The sequence below is a fragment of the Sus scrofa genome, chromosome 14 (genome assembly GCF_000003025.6).
Source record: "Sus scrofa isolate TJ Tabasco breed Duroc chromosome 14, Sscrofa11.1, whole genome shotgun sequence".
NCBI lineage: Eukaryota > Metazoa > Chordata > Mammalia > Artiodactyla > Suidae > Sus > Sus scrofa.
In genome coordinates, this window is record NC_010456.5 from 63,407,921 (window position 1) to 63,427,847 (window position 19,927).

Here is a 19,927-nt window from a genome sequence, read left to right on the forward strand (position 1 = left end):
AACAAGTGTACAGATAAACAAAAAGATGATCAATGTTGGGAAAGGAAAAAACTCATGTGACGGGGAGCACTGAGGTTGAGTGTGGCTGCTTTAGAGAGGCTGTGCAGGAAAACCTGAGGAGGGGCATTTGGAGATGGAGCTGAGTCCCCCAACTAAGGGTAAGCCCCCTTGGGAATAAGATGAGGAGGAAATTGGCATTTTTTGAGGAAGAGAAGGGGAGCTAATATGGCTAGAACTGTACGATGCAGAGCACCAATCTATGACAAGATAAGAAACCTGTGCACCAGTTCCTTCTTAAAAAGGATTAAAAAAAAAAAAAAGTCCCCTTTGGCAATCACAAGTCTGTTTTCCATGTCCATGATTTTCTTTTCTGTGGAAAGTTCCATTTGTGCCATATATTAGATTCCACATATAAGTGAAATCATATGGTATTTGTCTTTCTCTTTCTGACTTGCTTCACTTAGTATGGGAGTCTCTAGTTTCATCATGTTGCTGCAAATAGCATTATTTTGTTCTTTTTTATGGCTGAGTAGTATTCCATTGTGTATATATACCACATCTTCTTAATCCATTCATCTGTCTATACATTTAGTTGACATAAGTGACTATGTCTGGTCCTTATGATGGAACATATGTGAGAAAACGAATGTATATGTATGTGTACTGATCACTTGCTGTACATGGAAACAACCTATTGTGAATAGTGCTGCAATGAACATGTGGGTACATGTGTGTTTTTCAAGAAAAGTTTTGTCCGGATATATGCCCAAGAGTGGGACTGCTGGGTCATATGGTAGTTCTAGATATAGTTTTCTAAGGTATCTCTATACTGTTTTCCGTAGTAGTTGTACCAGCTTACATTCCCACTAACAGTTTAGGAGGTTCCCTTTTCTCCACACCCTCTCAGCATTTGTTCTTTGTGGACTTATTAATGATGGCCATTCTGACTGGTGTGAGGTGGTACTTCATGGTAGTTTTGATTTGCATTTCTCTAATAATCAATGATGCTGAGCATTTTTTTCATGTCCTTGTTGGCCATCTGTATGGAGGGGGAAGGAGTGGGATGGATTGGGAATTTGGGGTTAATAGATGCAAACTATTGCCTTTGGAATGGATAAGCAATGAGATCCTGCTGTATAGCATTGGGAACTATGTCTGGTCACTTATGATGGAACATGATAATGTGAGAAAAACGAATGTATACATGTATGTGTAACTGAGTCACCTTGCTGTACAGTAGAAAATTGAGGGAGCACTGTAAACCAGTTATAATGGAAAAAATAAAATCATTATAAATGGAAAAAAAAAAGTTGACCAAACTAAAGAATATGCCTAGTAATATAGTTGATTTAGAAGCTGGATCAGATTTGTTATCTTATGGCAATAGGCAACCCCAAATGCTCAGTTCCAAATGGTCTGGAACATAGCGAGATGAACAGGAGATAGCATGATGGTTATGGAAATGGGCAGAGTCGCATCAGGCCAGGTGGACAAGTGAAGATCTGCTCTTCACTAAAATGCAATAAACTCTGAGTAAAAAAGTCATGTGAGGAGTGGAGTTCCCACTGTGGCACACTGGGATCAGCAGCATCTTGGGAGCACTGGAACACAGGTTTAAACCCCTCCCCGGCATAGTGGGTTAAGGATCCAGCATTGCTGCAACTACAATTTGGATCTGATCCTTGGCCCAGGAACTCCATAGGGAGGCCAACAATGAAGAAAAAAAAAAAAAAAAGTCAAGTGACTCCGTCAGACCCTCAATGAGCATCTCAGTGTTTGAAATGGTACAGAGAGAACAAGCATGTGGCACTGAGGTGGGGGGGGCGGTGTGAGTCCTCCATCAGCCAAATTGGGAATGAAGATTTTTGCTTACACACACCAGCTTCAGACTGCATCATTCTGTACAGCTACCCGTACATGTGTATAGCACGACCCAGGTATGTGTTCATTCTGCAAATGCCAACAACCAGTGGCTGAGGTTGAAGACGCATGCTCCACAGGCACATTTTGTTGGAGCTACACAATATCACTGGGAAAAAAATCAAATTAATGGCCAACATTTAAAACCTGTGAACATCTGGCCGAGCTTGGTGTGTATCCCCACATGGCAGACTTTTAGAAGGAGAATGGTTTACCCAGTGCCTGCCACCCCTTGACGTCCTCCTCCTGACTTGGGCATCAGTTGTGGGTTATGCTCTCCTAACAAATGGCTGCAGCACCTCAGTGGCTTTCTGGAAATGTTTGTTTCTTGCTCACCTTTCAGGTGCATTGTGGGTTGACTGTAGCTCTTCCCCACACCATCTTCACTCCAGCACCATGGTGGGAAGCAGTCTGTGGAGCATCCCTGGTGTTGAAGTAGGAGAGGGGGCATGAAGAAAAATTCACTATCCATCCACATGGCCTTGAAGGGGTTAAGGTTTCACAGACTTTTCCTTAGATATTCTTTCTTTCCTTGCATTAGGCTCCACCTGGCAGTGTTAGGCAGCCAGGCTGGGTGGCAGCTCTAGCTCTGCTCTTTGCTGACTCAAGCACTGTCTCCCAAAGGCAGCAGTGACTGCCAGCCCTAGCCATCTGTGTGTGTTGCAGCATGGCTGGAGTCCAGCAAGACAGCTGTAATGAACAAGGAAGCAATCAGTCTGGTGAAGCTGAGTATGTCATACACCCTTTGTGCATCCAGCTCTGCTCTGGTGGAAAACACAGTCCATGTTCTTCAAGTAGAAGAAGGTGTCCAGAGGAACCACCAAGGATGCAGACTCAGGTGCAAAGTGTTGTGGGTCGGCTTTCATGGAGGAGGTTGGGTGGAGAGGTCAGGATTAGGAGGGACTTGATGTAGGGAAGTCCTACATCATGAAGAACACTGAGCATGAGTCTGCAGTTTCAAATGTTCATCCCCACATCCAGAATCTTGGGAAGCAAAATGGCTGTGTCCTCTTTAAACAACAAGAAGGCTGTTTAAATACCTTCAAGATGTTTTTCAAGTTTCCTACTGATGTTGACGCTTTGGTCAGGCTGGAGCCTCACTTCATTGTGAGGAGCGAGTATGTTAGGAAGGCACAGCGGCCATTCCTCTCCTCCCCCTGTGCTGCTGAGAACATGTGGGGGCAGTTTGGCTCCATGCCTTTTGAGAGCATGCTTTCTTGAAAAACCCTAGATTTAGGTTGTACCCAGAAGCGTTCTCCTTATTTTGAAGGCAGTGGGCAGGAAAGTGATGTACCTTGTCAAGGAGAGCTCCTGGAAAGTGGCAAGCAGTGAATACACAGCGTTGGATGAGATAGGTGGATGGGTCTGGAGAACCTCATGAGTCATCTTCCTCTTCTCAGTCACTCGATCCTTTATTTCGTCATCTTATTGGCCCTGAGAGAGACAGGGTGGAAATGAGGTAGAGGTTTGGCTGGCCATAAGGAAGGAAGGATATCAGCAGGATTTCAGTAGTTTGCTACATCCTCCTTCCTCGCATCAGAACAGAGATGGGATAGAGATGAATAAAGTAGATTGGGTTTTGGAAGCCATAGGAAGAGGTGGAGCCATAGTGAACAGTAAAACACATGCTTATCCAAAGGTGGAAGGTGCAGTTCTGATCCACTTGCTTGTTGTCCTCAGGCATTTCGGAAACCACATGGTCACTTCTTCAGATTTTAAAGAGACGTCAAAACCTTTTTTTTTTTTTTTTTTTTTTTTAATCTGTGGTCTCCTGAATTTTAAAAGGTGTTGGTTTTTTTCAAACTCTTTATGGTCAAAAAAAATATTTTAGGCTGAGCTTGGTCCAAGGTCTTTTAGGGTATAATTTTTGCATCTCTGGTCCTCTATCAGCCCAACGCTTAACAACACTGAGGTAGCATTAAAAGAAATTGGGGGGGTATTCTGTCTGAAAGAAAGGAGACTATGTTGACTTTTCATGATGGGTTTTCCACTCTCTTGCCTGGTTTCTCAGTGACTTATTATTGATAAAGATAAGGACCATAGCCCATGGCCATGGGAAAGATACCTAATCCAGCAGTGTGACTGATGGGCTGTTTGCTTGCAAGGTAAACCTAGTTATTGAAGACTTAGTGGGAGGTCCCAATGTGGCGTAATGGGACCAGTAGCATCTCTGTAGCACTGGGATGCAGGTTCGATACCTGGCCTGGTACAATGGGTTAAGAATTCAGCATTGCTGAAGCTGAGGTATAGATTGCAATTGCAGCTCAGATCTGATCCCTGGCCTGGGAACTCCCCATAGGCCAAAAAAGGGAAGAAAAAAGAAAGACTTTGTGGCTAACAAGGGGATTGTGCACTGGAAGGAGCTAGTGGAGGATGGTGACACTAGTCCTTGGTAAGTGAAGTCAAGAATCAATGATTGTGCTTTCCTTTGATGTCCAGCTTGCTTGAGCCTATAAAGAAAGTGGTGCACAAGATGGTGGCCAGAGGAGGTCTCTTGTGGCTCAGCGGGGATTAAGGATCTGGCATTGTCACTGCAGCAGCTAGGGTTGCTGCTGTGGCATGGGTTCCATTCCTGGCTCTGGAACTTCCTCATGCTATAGGCGTGGCAAAAAAAAATTAAAAAAAAAATAAAAATAAATAAAAAAGATGGTGTCTAGAGTAACATTTATCATTTACTGTTGTTGCTCTCTGACATTTGTTGATTCATTCATTCATGTACTCAACACATTTATTGAGCACCTCTGTATGAGGTGTCAGGCAGTACTCTAGGTTCTGAGGATGTAGCAGAGAACAAAACAAAGGGAGTGTGCAGTCTGGTATGAGGACCTGGTGGTATGCCTCACATGCTAGAACTCTCTTGAAAAGCTGGCAAATCACGATTCCTTCCCAGCTCTCAGAATTATGCCCTTGCTTGAGTTAGATGTCAGAAAAGAAGTGGCAGTTGAAGATGGGGGAGGAAATTAGGCAAGGAGGGCCCCTATTTATGGGATGTTCCAAGGTGGTCCTAAGAGTTCTCACTGCTGGGGTACCTTCCGTGGCCTCATAGTTCCTCTCACTGCCTTTAGAACCCTTTGAAAGTATTCACCTCTGCTTTGCTTTGGAACTGCTTTGCTTTGGAACTCCTTAGGAATTGGCAAGGAATTTCAGGAAGTCCTGTTGGAAATGCAGCCCTCAGGGTGTTTATTTCTTAACTCAGAAAGCACCAAGGGGTAAGGAATAAAATTTCCTCACTCCAGGTTCACCTAGTTGTATGGATCATTCATACCTATCAGTCATTGTGTGTAGCGGATATAATAGCAAGTCTCACTTTGCTCTGTGTTGAACTGTCTGCATTTAATTCTGTTTAAAAAGTGAAAGCCTTTGGGCCAGTTACCAAGGATGCTCATCAGAGTCCATTCTGTTTTTATTTAGTTATTCTGTTGTGGTGCATGGTTATCCATATGAGCTTTGTCTCTATCATTGAATGGACACTTGTAAAGTTGGGCTCAAATCTCACCATGTTGGAAATGTTTACTTCTGGATTATTTGATCATAAATTCATGAAAGAGAATCACAGTGCCACATGACTAGGAAACCACACATCTTTTAATATGCCAGGGCCTCTTTAACAAATCAGCAATCACCCAGATAGGAAGTTAGCCTTGAGTTTACTGGCTTCTTCGGAGACTCATGGGGGTGTGTTATCATTCCTGATTTATATTTCTGGGTTTTTCACATATCCCTGTTATACAGCCAAATGTGACCTGAGGCTTGTAATAAAGGCTAGCAAATAAATTTGTTTGTTTATTTGCCATGGAGAAAAACATGTCTTGATGGGGCCCCAAGACGATACAAAAATGAACATGGTAGAAGATCAGGATGCCAAGGCAGAAGTTATTAATAGAAGGCTGGCTACTTAGTGTTTTGTAGAAGTAGATTCCTCTTAGAAATGATGAAATAACCATGCACAGTATATTGCCATAACTTGGCAATATAATAATGATGATACATTTTAATTTAACAAACTCAGGAATTTGGTAGGAATATAAAATTGAAAAAAACACAGCAAATATATCAGGAGTCTATCACAGATCATTTTCTTTTATAGCAGTGTAAATCAAGGAAAAGCTAAAATACATTTTTATAAGCCAGCAGGCTGAAGACTGTATTAGGAATATATAACATATGTCCCTATTCCATGCATACATATATAAATATGTACATATACACATATAGATGTAAATAAAATCTTGACTGTCCTACTTTGGATACTTCTCTTTTTGAATAAATTCATGTACTTTTGCTTGACCTGAAGTTTAGCTCATAACATGTCCCTAAAGTCAAAATTTCAGATACATAAACATAATGACCATTTAGTACCCAGACAAGTACACTTCATTGAGTTTGTATCAAGGACTGTGAATCAGAAATTCGTAACACTTAGATGGGAAGAGAGGATACCTGGATTCTTTTTTTTTTTTTTTTTTTTTTTGGTCTTTTTTTCTTTTTAGGGCTGCACTGGCAGCATATGCAAGTTCCCAGGCTACAGGTTGAATCAGAGTTGTAGCTGCTGGCCTATGCCACAGCCACAGCAACGTGGGATCTGAGCCATGTCTGCAACCTACACTACAGCTCAGGGCAACACCGGATCAACCTATTGAGCAAGGCCAGGGATCGAACCTGAATCCTCATGGATACCATTCAAGTTTGTTAACCCTTGAGCTATGATAGGAACTCCTGATACCTGGATTCTGACTCTGGTTTTACAGAAAAAGTTTTTGGGGCAAGTTTTTTTTTTTTTTTTTTTGTCTTTTGTCTTTTTAGGGACTTACCCCTGGCATATGGAGGTTTCCAGGCTAGGGGTCAAATCAGAGCTACAGCTGCCAGCCTGTGCCAGAGCCAGAGCAACAAGGAATCTGAGCCATATTTGCAACCTACACCACAACTCACGGCAATGCTGGATCCTTTACCCACTGAGCGAGGCCAGGGATCGAACCCGCAACCTCATGGTTCCTAGTCGGATTTGTTTCTGCTGTGCTACAACAGGAACTCCTGGGGCAAGTTCTTAAAAAAATAAATAAATAAATAAAAACACCAAACTTTCAGGAGTTCCCACTGTGGCGCAGTGGGTTAAGAATCCATCTGTAGCGGCTCAGGTCACAGCTGTGGCTTGGATTCACTTCCTTGCCTGGGAACTTTCATATGCTGTGGATGCAGCCATGAAAAAGAAAAAAAAAAAGATAAAAATTAAAAAATCAGGTATCTCAGTTTGCTCATCATAAGATGATTTTGATGGAGGGGTAAGGGCACCAAGTAAATATCCATTTATTGGGAGTACCATGGAAATGCAGGCCAGCTCCATCTCTATTCAGCGTAGATTCCCTACATAGGTGTTCTGCATTGGTATCGACACCTGCTTGGGAACACCTCATCCCATTTGGCAATAATCTTCAATGACAGGCACTCTGCGACATTTCTGAATGGCTCTAAGCACCCACTTAATATTTACTCAGGGACTATTACTATCAAAGACCGTATCTACCTCCTAAAGTGCTTATGAGGACTAAGTGAGTTAATAAATGCAAAGGACTCAGAACAGAGTCGGGCATATGGTGAGCATTCCAATGTCAATGACAATGATGATAGTTGCCACCACCCTCCCTTCTATTTGCCAGGCTCGGGGCTAGAATAAAAATGAAAACAACCATGGTCTTTGCCCCTGCTGAGCTGATCATATACTGTCCAGTTACAAACTCCAGTACTTCCTGGGCTGGTCAGAGCACTCACTTGGTGTTCTTATTTGGTGGGGCTGGGACTGTGGTGCCTGGGGACCACACACCTGGCCGCAGGTGTTGCTTTCTGGAAATGAGGCCTGTACATATTACTTTTCAAGATAAGTTAGACATTTGGGTTATTATGTGCCATCTCCCAATTTAACAAGCATTGACAGTGCATGTCCATTAAAGAAAAAAGTTGCTTCCTGGGCTACAGGCAACTGCAGGCTGGGTGGTTGCTAGAGGTGCTCTTTTACGACTTCTGGCCAGCTGTTGGAGCTCCAGTTCACCACTTTTGGGGGGGTCAGGGGGAGCACCTCAAACCAGATGTGGACAGAAGTCATTTGTGAGTTAAGCTTTAATTTTTGGCTTCTCCATGACATGCACAGAATTTGTGTTAAGTTAGGAGTTGGTACGGCTGCACTGACCATTAGGGATGATCTCTTTAGTGCCCAGAGAGGCAGGAAAGGGACAGGCAAAGAGGATGGCTGCGGCCAGGTGATGAGGAGTTAAGACAATGACCTTTTGCCAGAGAACACAAGGACACTGTAGAGCACAAATCAGTGAAGAGTTGAACACAATTTATTTTATGCTTAAATAATCGACTAGGTCATCCAGTGTATGGTTTTTTTCATACATATGTCATTAGAGCGATGTGTCAATGAATGCTGATTTTATATGAATATAATCAAGAAATTAAAGAATTTCACCAAAACCCAAATAAAAATGCCCTTTAAAACATAGCAGCCTTATTAACCTAATATGACACTGCTAGAATGGTTACAAATGATTGGCTTACTGAAAGGTGTCTACATCTTAGAGCCAGTACACGATACAGTAATAATTTTACAGCGTGCTGCCATTCTACTAGCTAAGAATTTCTGTTCAGTCCATTGAAAGCACCCCTTGCTGGGGCCTCTTACGAGCACCATCCACCTCTAAAGCGGCAAGCATTACTCCCCTTTTAAGCACTAACAGCACCCCCCTCCCCCTAAAGCAACTACTGTTTAGGTTAATTTTTTTTTCATTTTTAGGTCATTTCATTGAAAAATTGGCAATAGCAACAAATATTAGATGAAGGGCTTTGTGTTTACAGATAAAATCTTCTGTGTTGCAGGATACTGTAGTGTTTGCAAAATTGGAAAAGATTTAATCAAAATAAGGTGATACACATGCATCAAAATATTAGTATTCTGAAGAAAAAATTTTTTTTCACAGAACTACAGAATTCCTCATTTGGGGAATTATTTAAATTTGCAGCAGATTTTAAAGATTTTCTTTTTTAAAATCAAGCTAGCAGTTTTGCATATACAAACATTATAATTGCTAATATACAAGAATCAGTGAAGACCCCCTCCCCCCATAGCCCCTCCTTCCTCTCCTAGGGCGAAGTCACTTGAGACCCCTATTATGTTAAATGCATTTGCAATATTCTGTTTGTGTTCTAAGAGGCAGTGCCTTATGGACATTTATTCTATTTTTTTTCTGTTAGAATTTATACAGTGTTATTATTTACAGCAAAACTATAGATGTTTTTAAAAAAGAAACAAATAGTGTTTATACCCTGACAGTTTGGGTCCAAGAAAAATAAGGCGAGCTGTTGTGGATTTAGTAATTTTAGTGTTTCTCCATGATGTGTTCATTCCATGTCCTTCTGTCCCTTCTGGCGGCAGGAATTTCTTCCTTTTTGTAAATGACACCAAATTACTTGAGAGAAACTGTTAACAGCATGGCTTCTTGTATATACACTGCATTGCTAATTGCACACGTGCCAGTCCTGGGAATGAAAGTGAATTTCCATGCTCTGTAAATTGGCTCATGCTAAATTAAAATGTGGGCGGTTTTCGTTTTCTGTTTTCTTTTTGCATAAAAAAAAAAATCATGCCATTAATGTGTGGAAGCAGCAAACACACACACCCTCCTCTGTAAATTTTTACTTCCTGCTGACTTATCTTCCATGAATTTCTCAATACTGGCAGTAATAACACATGATCCTGTAGAAAGAGAAATAATAGGTAGTGAGTTTAGCTTTCTTTTTTCCCCTTTCCTTTCTTTCTTTATTTTTTTAAAACATCAACTTGCTCAAGTCTTGCCATTCCACAGAAAAGCCTGAGAGAATGCCCCCCCTCTCTACTTCCTGATGGGGGGGTTTAACATGCTTCTGAAAGAAACTCTTTGTCAGATGCCTCGGGGAACAAGGCCTGAGATGTACCAGGGAGCTCTTTTTTTTTTTTTTTGTCTTTCTTAGGGCCACACCTGCGGCATATGGAGGTTCCCAGGCTAGGGGTTAAATTGGAGCTGTAGCTGCCGGCTTACACCGCAGCCACAGCAACTCGGAATCCGAGCCACGCCTGTAACCTACACCACAGCTCACGGCAACGCTGGATCTTTAACCTGCTAAGCAAGGCCAGGGATCAAACCTGAGTCCTCATGGATGCTAGTTGGGTTCGTTAACCACTGAGCCATGATGGGAACTCCACCAGGAAGCTCTTTGAAGGCAGAGACCTTCTCTGGGTGATCCTGTGCCCTCCACAGAACATTGTTTGCTCTATTTGTGGTCTCAGAGATTAAGTCAGAAACGCCCTCATCTTGTTCTCTCTCTGGTACTCTGGTAATTCACTCAGGTACTGGGAAAAGCCATTTATAGACCTCGGGGCCTGAGTCTTAGCTGTCAAATGAAGAGGCTGACAGAGGTGCCCTTTGAGATTTCCATCAAAATGTCTGGGTTTTTTGTGGGCTCACAGGGTCAGGCATATGGAATCAGCAGAGAGTATCTCAGTGAGGTCTGCATTTTTTATAACATGCAGCGCGCAAAATACAACCAATCTTTCGAAAAGGGAGAACAGTGCCATTACTTCATGACTATGAAATTGCTTTTCCACATGCAAATTCAAATGAAAGCCTATCTTCTACAAAATACCTTCCCTTCTCCTGCAAAAGAATGCTTTTCCTTCTCCTGCCTTGCATCAGTCATGACAGGGTAAATTAATTTTATTTGAGCTTTTTTATGGAGGCTCCATTAAGCACATCTTGTCTTACTGGATAATACTTGCATAAACTATCAGTGTTTGTACAGCCGTCTTCACATGTCAAAGTAAATTAATACTCTTGTGCAGTACTGTGCTTAGTAGGAACTCCTCCTCCATAAAACAGTTCTTCCTCCATATGCTCCTTCCTCGTTGTTCAGTATGCAAAGGTGACAGGCCTGAATGCCTGCCTGAAAACTAGGCGGAGCCCCTATAGAGAAGGTAAGGCAAAGTTCATTTTGGCAACAACCCCTGTTCACTCACACATATGCAACAGACTGTTTTTGCCAGTCTAGGAGAACCTTTAGAATTCTGCTTCTGTTGGGGCCTCAAGTTCCCAGTGACCTTGAAGTTTACTTATCCCCAACAAATTTCTTTCCCTTTAGATAGATCTCACTCAAGATACCTTGGCTTCTGTCAACATGTTAGTACAACACTTTCTCTGTCTGTTCCACTGTGGTTCTGCCTTCCTTTTTTGTATTAAAGGTGCTACTGACCTCCCTGCCCCAGATCACTAATGCTAGGAGCCAAGAATGTCAAAGTATCCATTCCTTCTGGGGTGATTTCAACACCTGGCCCACTCCTATGACTCTTCCAGAGAAGGAAAGTGATCATTTGGGCAGACCATGTCCCAGAAAGCGTGTAAATCAGAGTAAGAAGATTGGGATTTTCTCACTTCTATTTTTACCATCTATTCCTAATCTTCCAGGCACCAGGCTTCTTAGATGGTCCTATGATAATGTTACCTCAGTGATCTCACTTTGTTTTCTTAGGGAGAATTATTTATTTGTTTGTCTTTTTTTAGGGCCGCACCCACGGCACATGGAGGTTCCCAGGCTACGAGTCTAATTGGAGCTGTACCTGCCGGCCTACGCCACAGCCACAGCAATGCCAGATCTGAACCGCATCTGCGACCTACACCACAGCTCATGGCAACGCTGGACCCTTAACCCACTGAGCGAGGCCAGGGGTAGAACCCGCAACCTCATGGTTCCTAGTCAGATTTGTTTCCACTGTGCCACGACAGGAACTCCTGTTTTCTTAGGGAGAATTCTCAGCAAGTTTTTCTAATTGAAACCCCATCCCTTTGACAGCTTAACTGATAATGTGATTTATACACCTTACAATTCATCTATTGTAAATATATAGTTTGATAAATTTTTTTCTTGGCTACACTAGCAGCATGCAGAAATTCTTGGGCCAGGGATTTAGCCTGTGTCACAACAGTGACAATGCAAGATCTTTAATGGCTAGGCCACCAGGGAACTCCTATAGTTTGCTAATTATTAGGAAACATATATAGATGTGCAATTGTCACTACAACCTAGTTGAATTTTGTTTTTGTTTTGCTTCATCTTCCAAAAACCAATCTAGGTTCTTGGAGTAAGAACAAAGGTCTTTCTCTTAGCACATCAGTCCAAGTGAACATTATCTTTATAAAAATGGTGGATCTGTTTCTATAATTTTAAAAAACCTATTATGCCCATTGTATATGGGTATAATGTGGGTGATAGTTTAAAAAGCTGGGAGTTAGTTCCACTTTATAAATCTCTCCTATTCTTGGAGTTCCTGTCGTGGCTCAGCAGAAACGAATTTGATTAGCATCCATGAGGATGCCGGTTTGATCCTTGGCCTTGCTCAGTGGGTTAAGGATCTGGCATTGCTGTGAGCTGTGGTGTAGGTCACAGATATGACTTGGATCCTGTGTTGCTGTGGCTGTGGTGTAGGCCAGCGGCTATAGTTCGGATGACCCCTAGCCTGGGAACCTCCATATGCCTCGGCTGCGGCCCTAAAAAAATAAAACAAAAAATAAATCCTTTTCTTTGCTCATGACTTGATAATCCACCTATAATCCCTTTCTTTAATCTTCATTTATCTCTAACTCCTCTTTACCCTTCGAGTTTTTTTCAAGTGCCATCTCCTTGAAAGTGTAATAAGCTCTCTTCCCTCATGAGATCTCCCTTTGCAGGCAAACCCTTACTCATTTTTAAAGACTTAGCTCTGTTAGGCCCTAAGGAAAGCCTTTTCTGCTGTGTCTTCCCTGTAGCCCAAGAGAACCTGTTATTCTAGTTCTTGTCTTCCTAACCCACCTCTCTCTTTCCTTTCTCTCCTCTTTTTTTCTCTCTCTCTCCTTAGGGATCATGAGGCTAAGAACATTTTTTCCTAAGCAGTCATTCTAATTACTTTATGTAATCACAACAAACTACTGTGTGACTTAAAAGTCCCAGTTTATGGAGATTTGTTCTTTAACTAATACCAATAAGTGGGAGGGTTTTTTTTTGTTTGTTTTTTTTTTTTTTTTTGAGTTTGTTTAAACTTGTGACTTGTGATTAAAAAAAACAACAACAACAACAAAAAAAAAACCTGAGGTTACAGGACCAGTTAAAAAAGAAAAAAAAGTAATTACTGGGCAAGTACTGATTTACATTTTGGCAGTGGAAGAAAAATATAACACTCATAAAGTTGTAAAGTTAATTTATTACAACTAAGAATATTATTATTATTAAATGTTTATGATGTGCCAGGTAACGTTCTAAGGCGGTTTAGCTCATTTAATCCTGGTAACAACGAGGGACTATTTCTTCCATTTTACAAATAAGGAAATAGAGCCAGCAAGCGATTACACTGGTGGCACACTTATTACATGGTGGAGCTAGAACTGGAAGTCATGCACCTGGCTCTGGACCCCTGCACCTTTACTTGAAGCCAAGGCTTTTGGTTAGCTGGGGATTTTTTAAAGGGTTAGAAAAGTGAAAAATACTACGTAAAAATGTTATCTACTCCAGATGACTTCTGGACAGTATTCTGAAGGGCAGGGTCCTGAATTTGGAGTGAAGACATTCAGGCCATAGTTCTGACGTCCTGGAAGCAGAATCAGGAGGTCTGGGTTAAAATCCAGACCTGTTGTTAACTACATTCAGCCCCAGGCATTTCATTCTCTTTCCTTAGTGAAGAGGAAAGAGAAGACGTATTTTACTAATTTCCCAGTGCTACTGTGAGAAACAGGTGGTAGGAAATGATTGAAAGTGTTCTGAAGTGTAATCCGATGTGACATGCAGAGGATTTCACTGACGTCGCTGTTCTGACGTCCCCCATTGCCCTCTTCCAGCAGGGCTGCTCCATCCACGGGCCTCCTGGATCTTCCACCTGCCATTCTTGGCCCCTTCTCCTCACCTCTCTCTCTTTTTGTTAAATTTATATCACTTAAAATGTAGAAATATAGTTAATTTATAATGTTGTGTTAGTTTCAAGAGTACAGCAAAGTGATTCAGTGATACACACACACACATATTCTTCTTCAGATTTTTTCCCATTTTGAGTTATTACAAAATATACATAGAGTTCCCTGTGCTGTACAGTAGGTCCTTGTTGTTCTGTTTTATTTATAGTAGTGTGTACATGTTAATCCCAACCTCCTAATTTATCCCTCACACCCAACTGGCCCTGTCTTAACACTGCTAATAATAGCTGAATTTACTGAATGCTTACTATGGGCTTGCCAGCCACTGTTTTAAGTGATTTACATGGATGAACTCATTCAATTCTAGCAACTCTGTGAGATGCGCTACTCTTATCCTAACCATCACAAGGAAATAAAGGCACAAAAGTGACATAATTTGGCCAAGCTTACACAGCTGGTAAACTCGTGATTTACATTCACTCAGGCCACTTCTATACCAAAGATGACCACACTAGGCTCTTCAGCCCAGATTTCCTTCCTCGACACACACGGAGGACACTGCAGTTTGACCTACTTCATCACCCAGGCTACTTCAATCCGTAATTTTTTGTCATCTTAGGTTCTATGTTCTGTTAGTATGACACACAGACCTGCAACCCTCACTCCTCTATAGAATCAATCTGCTTGTCATATTTGTAAAATGTTCTTCCATCTGCCCTCTCCTTTCCATTGTCTCTGCCCCGGTTCAGGCCCTCCTCCGTGTCTCAGAACTGGGTACGTGTCTTCCAGCTCTCCTGACCACTAACTCCAGCTCCTACCACTAGGGTTACCTAATCACCACCGATCCTATTACTCTCCTACCACAATGCTCCCAGTGGCAGCCTACCATCTCCAGGATAAAGGAGACGCAGAGCACACACCATCACACTGCCTGGTCTTAAATCCTACTCCTTCTTCAAAAGCCACTTCAAATGTGCACTTCTAAGAAGCTTTGCAAGATCTCCTCTGTTGGCGTTTATTACATCTTCTGGTGGATTCTTCTAGCATTTTGTTTATACCTTTTATTGTAGTTATAGATCTTATTATATAGTTAGAGATTTTGATTTGTGTTACATATGATTATGTTTGCTCCTTGGACGAGACTGTAGTTATGTGCCCTCAAATCAAGTGGTAGAAGTTTATGGTAATGTCTTAAACACTGCACCCCAACACCAGCACGTGTGTGTCACACACTAAGAAGTAAAGGGGCTCTAAAGGCGCACAGTCTCTTATTTACAGACGCTTATCAGCTCATCTGAAGGAGGAGGTCAGAGGCAAGGTTTTAAAGCTCTTCCTCTTCAGAATGTTCCTTGAGGCTCAATCCTGAGCCCTTTCTTGGCTCACTTTAACTCTCTCCCAAGGTAGTCACATCTGTTCTCTGGTGTTCCCTTTCTCTGGTATTCAGTACTCACTTCTTTAGTGACAATGCTCACATTTTTGTATGCCCAGGCCCAGCCTTCCCTCAGAGCTCCAGACTTGGGTATCAACCAAAGTCTGAATGCTTGAATATTCTTCTTAAAACCCATTCTGTTCCTTTCCCCACCCCCCACATGCTTAGGCCTGAAACCTGGGCATCATTCTTGACTCAACCCTTCTTCTCCATCCTGCCCCCAAGCTAATACATCGATACTGTCGATTTTCCTAAAACTGCTGCCCAGATCCTGGCCCTGCCACCACTGTGGCTTATTTGGACTATGGCAATAACGTCCTACCTTGTCAGTTTCAGTTTATTCTTGCTTTCCCTCCAGTCCTGTTTACATAGCTGGTGTGTGTTTAAAAAAATACAGTAGGTCAAGCTCTTGCTTAAAATCTTTGGAAGCCTTCAAATTCTTGTAGAATGAAATCCAAATCCCATATTCTTGCCTATGACGGTGCATTTCTCACTTCATCATGGGCCCACCTCACCCCCCGCCCCTAGCTTATCAGGCTCTGGGGTACCGGTCTTTCATTTCCTCAAAAGTGTTAGACCTTTTCCCACCTTAGGGCCCTTGTACATGTGGACCCTTTCTGGAGTTATCCTTTTCCCACTTCTTTTCATGGCTGGCACCACCTCTGAGGTCTTAGACTAAATGTTATGACTTCAGAGAACCTTTCTCCGATCCCCAAGTCTAAATGTGTTCCCACATTTTCATCCACTGGATCTTGGACTTCCTATTTTTAGCCCTTAAATAATACACGTCCCATCTTTTTCCCCCTTGCAGGCTGAGAGATCCAGAAGATGCAGGGGCCATGGAGGTTTCATTTGCCACAGTGTATCTAGTCTTTTTCACTCTAAACTGGATAGAAGGTCAAATACTTTCAGAAGGAATGAATGAAATGAGTCAACCCTTTAGCCTTAGATAAAGTGCTGCCCCTGGCAAGCAGGGGTGCTTTTGTTGCTTCTGGCTCCCCTATGGCTGGGGAGCCTGCCAACTGCTTTATAAAGTGGATTATTTATCCTTTTAAAATCTCTTGTACATCTAGTGAGCAAGTTATTTCTGTATTAATTCACTCTAGAAGAGGACCCTGGAAGCACAGCCCTGTCATATCTTTTTTGGTGTCACTTATTTATTGATATTAGGTATATGTTACTGTAGAAAAATGATTTAGCTGGTGTTGGTATCTTTTTGGTTCTTTCCCACCCAGAGTCTGAATTTCTGACTAAACAAGTTGCTCAACTTTTAGAAGCATCCCTAAAGTAGACTGAACCCTCTTCTGATTTCATTTCATCACTCAGAATTGCCAAAATAGGGGAATTTAAGACTGCAAACTCATGCTTAGTGCTTTATTAATCTGTCATATAAACAAAGTCTTGAGAAAGAAGAATAGAGTTGGAGGTATCATGCTGACTTCAGACTAAATTACAAAGCTACAGTCATCAAAACATTATGGTACTGGCACAAACAGACACATAGATCAATGGAACACAATAGAGTCTAGAAATAAACCTACAGGCTTATGGTCAATTAATCTATGACAAAGCAGGCAAGAATGTACAATGGAGAAAAGACGGTCTTTTCAGTAGAAAGTGCTGGGCAAACTGGATGGGTACATATAAAAGAATGAAATTTTTATTTCTCACATCATATACCCAAATAAACTAAAAGTAGATTATAAATACCTAAAAGTAAGACTGGAAACCATAAAAATCCTAGAAGAAAACATGGACAGAACACTCTGACATAAATTATAGCAATATTTTTTGGATCTGTCTCCTAAGCCATAGGAAACAATAGCAAAAATAAACAAATGGGACCTAATTAAACTTAAAAGCTTTTTGCAGAGAAAAGGAAACCACCAATAAAACAAAAAAAGGCAACTTACTGAATGGGAGAAAATATATGCACATGATATAGCATATTAAGGGTTAATATCCAACATATAAACAGCCCATATAACTCAATCAATCAAATGAACAACTTGACTGAAAAATGGACAGAAGACCTGAATAGATGTTTTTCCAAGAAGACATACACATAGCCAACAGACACACACATAGCCAACAGAGACATGAAAAGATGCTCAACATCATTAATCATCATGGAAATGCAAATCAAAACCACAATGAGCTATCACCTCATACCTGTCAGAACTGTTATCCTCAAAAAGACTACAAATAACAAGTATTGGCAAGGATGTGGAAAAAAGGGAACCCCAATACACTGTTGGTGGGAATGTAAATTGGTGCAGCCACTATGGGAAACAGTATGGAGGTTCCTCAAAAAAACTAAAAATGAAATTACCACATGATCCAGCAGTTCCACTCCTGGGTATATATCCAAAGAAAATGAAAACACTAATTTGAAAAGATTCATGTACCCCAATGTTCGTACCAGCATTACTTACATTATAATAACCAAGATATGGAAGCAACCTAAGTGTTCATCAGTAGATGAATGGATAAGGAAGCTGTATAAGCATACACACACAGACAATGGAATATGATTCAGCCATTAAAAAAAAATGAAATTATGCCATTTGCTACACATGGATGAACCTAGAGGGTATTAGTGAAATAAGTCAGAGAAATACAAATACTATTGTTGTTACTTATATGTGGACTCTAAAATGAATAGAACAGAAACAGACTCAGATTTAGAGAACAAACTCGTGGTTATCAATGGGGAGAGGGATGGGAGACTGGCAAGTGGTAGGGAATTTAGAGGAACAAACTACGATGTATCAAACTATAAGGTTGTACTGTACAGCAGGGAAATATAGCCAGCATTTTATAATTACTATATTTATTTATTTAGTCTTTTCAGAGCAGCACCCATGGCATATGGAGGTTCCCAGGCTCGGGGTCGAATCAGAGCTGCAGACGCCAGCTTATGCCAGATCCTTAACCCACTGATCAAGGCCAGGAATCGAATCTGCATCCTCATGGATACCAGTCAGATTCATTTCTGCTGAGCCATGATGGGAACTCCAACATTTTATAATAACTTTAAATGGGGAATGATCTATAAGAATTTTGAATCACTATGCTGTACATCTGAAATGAATATAATGTTGTAAATCAACCACACCTCAATTAAAAAAAAACCCTGTATTTACATCCTCCGCCAGGTTCAGTTGTAACACAGGCATAATGGGTGGGTTTATTTTAGATATTGCCTTACTGATGTCGTCCTTAATTTTCTCAGCTCTCACCCTTGTCATCTGATAAAAAGCAATTCATGTCACTATCTCTTGATTCGGCCTCCCTTTTAGTATCTTCACTGCCCCAGCCACCTCTGCAATAAGCTGAACAAGTTTTCTGCTCATCCATTATGCCACGTCCAGATCATTCTGCGGCATCTAGAGCAAATGATGCGGAACGTAAACGTTTAGTGTAAGGATGCTTATGAGGCCTGAATATGCTGATCCTTCCTACCTTTCCAGACACAATGGCAGGACTCCCATGCCTGCTCATAATTCCTCCTTTCTAGCTTCTTCTCACTCCTGGCCTTTATAGGATGCTACTGCCTGTGCCTAGAAAGCCACCTCCAAATTTCCTACCCCTTATCCAGCTGAGTCCTAGTCATCCTTCAAAACTCAGCTCCGACATTATTTTTTCAGGGAAACCTTCCCTGTCTCCTCAGACCCAGGTCTAGTCTCCAGTTAACATGACTGAGAATGTGGGCTCTGGAGGCAACCTGTTTGGGTTTGTAGCCTATTTTGACCACTTTTTATTTACGAGACTTTGGGCAATTTGGGGTCTGTTAAACGAGCATGTTTGAGGCACCTCTCCAAGAGGGCTGGCTGTGAGAATTAACTGAGGCGTATATTTGAATCACTGGAAGAGTCTGTACAGCACAGCAAATCCTGTTATTTCCGGAGCACCCTGCCATTCTTAGTGGTTTTCTCAATACCTTTAAATTCTGAAATGATTGACTAGCAAGGTCAGTGAGGGCAAGGGCATTGCTTGTGCTGTTCACTAACCATTCCCAGTGCGTCTGGAGAGACCCTCCAGAGAGGAAGTGAGAGGAATCTTTAAGTGACTAAATAAAGAAGTTACTTTTTTTTTTTTTTTTTTTGGAGGAGGGATTAAGAATTTTTTGGGCCTTAGTTACAGTTCCCTCATGTACAAATGTGGGGCATTGAGACTACGAGATTTCTGTTCCTACCCCAACACTCCAAATACCGGGACTCTGGCAACTGAAAGTGAAAACCAGGATCTTCTTGCTTTTTATTACTTTGACCAATGGCGCAAAGACAACTATTGGTGAACAGCCCTAAAGAAATCACCCTGCTGTTTCTCACAGACTTACAGAGAGATTTTCAAAGCTCTATCTGTTTTTTTGCCCCAAACGGGCTTTCTAATCGTAGCTGTTGTAGAGAAAAAGAGCATGAAGTTCAGAAAACAGTATTAAAGGAAAAAAACATCTTTCGCCGTGAAGAAAAGTTGAGACAACTTTAAAGAAAGCCCCCTCGCATTTTACCTTAGAAAACACAGGTGTGCCTTTAACCTGTTTAATCTGCATTGGTTTATACAGAATACGTGAAGGAATATATAGGGATTTCAGTCATTTCATTGAAACTTGGCA

General features: G+C 41.5%; 1 protein-coding gene and 1 long non-coding RNA gene across 5 annotated transcripts in view; one reads left to right on the forward strand and one right to left on the reverse strand.

Annotated features, from left to right (window-relative positions):
* The window catches only part of LOC110256850, a 108,252-nt gene that overhangs the window by 79,477 nt on the left and 8,848 nt on the right, over positions 1-19,927 (forward strand). The gene's annotated exons all lie outside the window — the stretch shown is intronic.
* ANK3 (ankyrin 3) overlaps positions 8,234-19,927 on the reverse strand; it is a 393,067-nt gene continuing 381,373 nt past the window's right edge. The window contains 1 exon segment of the mRNA XM_005671012.3: positions 8,234-9,667. The gene's annotated coding sequence lies outside the window, so the exon portion shown is untranslated.